The following is a 3800-nucleotide window of genomic DNA, read 5'->3' as shown; positions in this document are numbered from 1 at the left end:
AGTTATTCTACCCCAACGCCCTCCATCAGAGACCAGAATTTAAAAAGTATCAACAGACACAAAGCACCGCATATCTGAATGGTTATCATTCGATCTCCATGACGTTTTTTTTATTTCCAGCCAACAAGAAAATCAAATTTATCGTCAGAAACGTAATGCTTTTGGTAAACGAGGAACGTAAACGGAATATAGGTCAAATCGTCCTATTCCATTATACAGAAAGGGTGTGTTTCTCTGTCCTGAAATGACATGGCTCAATATGTGACTGCTCAAAGTTTAAAATATATTTTGGATACATCAGCTGTGTTATAACATAGCCACTCGTAGAAAAAGTCCTAAACTACAAAATTAAATATATATTTCATCCATAATTTTATTTTATATATTCGGTAAACCGTACAATTGTGGAAGGAACGAATAAGTGTATGTTAAATCCCAGTTTTAGTTTTCAAACTACCCTTTCTTTAGTCCATGGACCATACTGAATTTTCAGTTAAGAAAATATTGGTATAATACAACGTCTGATTGATGGATTTGTGAACATTGCTGTGTAACGCTTCTGCATTTCGTATTTGTCATACGAATGAATTTAAATATATTGGATAAAAACCTACAATGTTCAGGAGTTGCTGTTTAAGCAAATTTAGTCGGAGCCCAACACTTCCTCAGGTCGCTGTGATTTCTGCTCCGCCACAAACAGCAAACGTTGACTAGGCTTTTTATTTTCATCAGACATGTAAACCATATTTCCGGCTATTCTGTTGTCACAACCCGCAGCTACAGGTAACACACGCCGAGATTAATCAGCGTGTGCACCGTGTTTTGTGACTCAGTTAAGAGCAGCTTCCGAACACAAAGCCGGTATCTTTAAAGCTCCGAACACCGCGACGCCATTTTCTGCAGCAGTCCTCCTCGCCAGCGCTCTCAGCAAAACGGGGTTAGCAGCCATTTTGAAGCATTCACCTCAACTTCAAGACAACGAACCAGACTTACCTTCACCGGCGCAACCTCAGTTTTGAAGGTTGTTGGTATCCTAAAGGAGAAAAAGATGTAAATTGAAAAGAAAACGGGTGATTTACAGTTTAACCACCAGTCTATATTGTATAAACAGCCGAGGAGCACTCTGTTCTCGGAGAGTGTTGCTCTCTCTCTCTCTCTCTGTTACAGCCGTATGACTAATGACGTCACTCGTGAACCCGATCCGTGCGAGTCGGAGCCGCAGTAATTTTCCAGTTGTTGAAACCTGTGCTGTATGAAAAACGAGGAACAGAACTGTTCCTACACAACACTTTTATAAAACCGATAGTGTAGACAATACTTGCTTGTACCTGTACATACGCCCCCAGTTAGTTTTTGTTTCTTTTTTGAAACGTCAGACAGTGGACTGAATAGGCCTAAACTTGACAATAAAAAAATACAAATCAAAATGTAGCATTCAAATATATTGCTCAATAAGATATTTACTGACTATAACTTAATTTCTAGACACAATGTTATACTCATAGCATAAACATTTGCATTGGTACGTATTTGTAGCAATGAATATCCCCACACTTACAAGAGAATACTTAAGAAATTTTCATTCATTCATCGATCCATCCATTCATTCATTCAACAATCATGGGTTCAGAGCAAGGAAAGGACACACCATTAAGGCACTAACTTCTTTGAGCATTATTGAACGTACTGAGGATTCAGCCCAAACTAAAGCATGTTTTATGAACCAGATATTTGAAAGTGGTTACCAGTAAAAAGCAGGTGAAAACATTTTTATTTAGCTTAGCATTTTCTTAATAATTTCAGACGTGTTTCTTATTGCTTTTTAAACTTGTGATTTGTGCATTTTTTTAGTTTTAATATTCTGATGTAATCCTAATAGTCTGTAACTACATGTCCAGTTCAGAGTCGCGGAGGCCTGAGCCTACCCGGAATCACTGGGCACAGGGGGCGCCAGTCCTTCACAGGGCGACACACACTCACACTTATGGACACTTTAGTGTTGCCAATCCACCTATGAGCGTGTGATTTTTGGACTGTGGGAAGAAACCGGAGCACCTGGAGGAAACCCACTTGGATGATGAGAACACACCAAACTCCTCACAGACTGTCACCCAGTGGGACTTGAACCCACAACCCCAGGATCCTGGAGCTGTGTGACTGCGCCACCCATATTTGATTACTTAATATTAAAGTAAACATTTTATATTTTGTATCTTATAATTTTTAACTGCTTACATTAATTAGAATTTCTATTACTTGTTTTAGTTACATGCTTTTGCTGTTGATTTCATTGTGAATTTGTTTGAGCTGCATTTTACTAGTTTTAGGGCCGCAACATTAAAAAGAAATGATGAAATATTCTGAAAATTAAGTCAGAATAATTCTGAGACTAATGTAAAAAAAAATCAGGGAGAAAAAAATCTGAATAATTCAAAGGAAATACATTTCAGTGTAATTCTGAAACTAAAGTAGGAGAAATTCAGAGAATAATTCAGAGAATGAAACGAGTATTTTGCTGCATGTATAATTAGGCAGACACAACAGTTTGTGATGTAACTGAGGTACACAGTGTGTACAGTGTATTGTTGAAGTCATACTAACACTGAATTAGTTGTGCAAGAACACGTTTATTCAGAAATGAAAATGATCCACCCAGAGGGAGTGGAACAGTGGCGTGCCTATGATCCTCGATTGTGTTATGGTTTATGGACTTGTACAATAACATACCCAGCTATCACTGTGTCTTAAGATGTCTTGATGGGCTGGGCAAGATATCTTGAGACAATTTGTTATAGTAAGACGTCTCAAGACACACTGTGACTTATGAGTGAAGATGCCATCTCTGTCTTGAGACATGAAAGTTATAAGTTTGTGTGTCTTGAAGACAAGGCATGACTTAAGACTTCATATTTTCTTAAGACACCGACATTTTATGTCTTAAGACGGTTCAGTTGTGACCTAATAGTGTTTCTTAAGATGTGTTTAAGGGTGTTTTATATCAATACCATGTCTTAACTGTAGTATACTCTTAAAATCATTAATAATTTAAGGTTGTCTAATAATCTTTACATTCTTTAAACATTTCAGAATAATCAGTTCATGTAAATATCAATGTTTAATGAAGAACAAAAAGGTTTGGTTCAAAAATAGTTTTAACCAGGAAAACAATTAACAATAACAAAAATGAGATTTGATATTAGTAACATCAGTAATAAAATTCACAAAATAAGTTATATTAAATAAATTTCCAAATACTAAATCTAAGTGTACTGTTCTACAGCCCTCGTGGACATGGTCTGAGATGAAGCCCACTCAGCATATGATAGGGGGAATTCTAGCCTGCAGATAGAGGATGGGGAGAGTACAGGGGTAAGCAGACTAAAATTCAGTGAATGACCTACAACTGAAACCGCACAAATATTCAGTCTCAAAAATTCAGTCACAACTTTAGTCTGAATACCCCTCTATCTGCCCGCTAGGATTACCCCTATCATATGCTGGATGGGCTTCATATTCTCAGACCCTGTCCATGAGTTAATTAATAAATGTTAATTAATAAATTAAAAAGTTATATTGATATTATAATAAAATACTAAATCTCTAAATACAAATCTAAAGCTCAGAGTCCATCAATTTCACTGCTTCAGTTGCAGATTTCTCTGCATTTTCATTGGCCTTAAGTGCATCCAGCCATGTGCGAAAAAAAAACAAACAGTTGTTGTCCTGTAGCAACCTTCATTTAAGATGCGATCTTTGGCCAAGAACTGCTTGAAAGCAAGTCGGGTTGCCTTTGGTACCAT

Source organism: Hoplias malabaricus, chromosome 11 (assembly GCF_029633855.1).
Source record: "Hoplias malabaricus isolate fHopMal1 chromosome 11, fHopMal1.hap1, whole genome shotgun sequence".
Classification (NCBI taxonomy): Eukaryota; Metazoa; Chordata; class Actinopteri; order Characiformes; family Erythrinidae; genus Hoplias; species Hoplias malabaricus.
Note: the sequence above shows the minus strand (reverse complement) of the source record.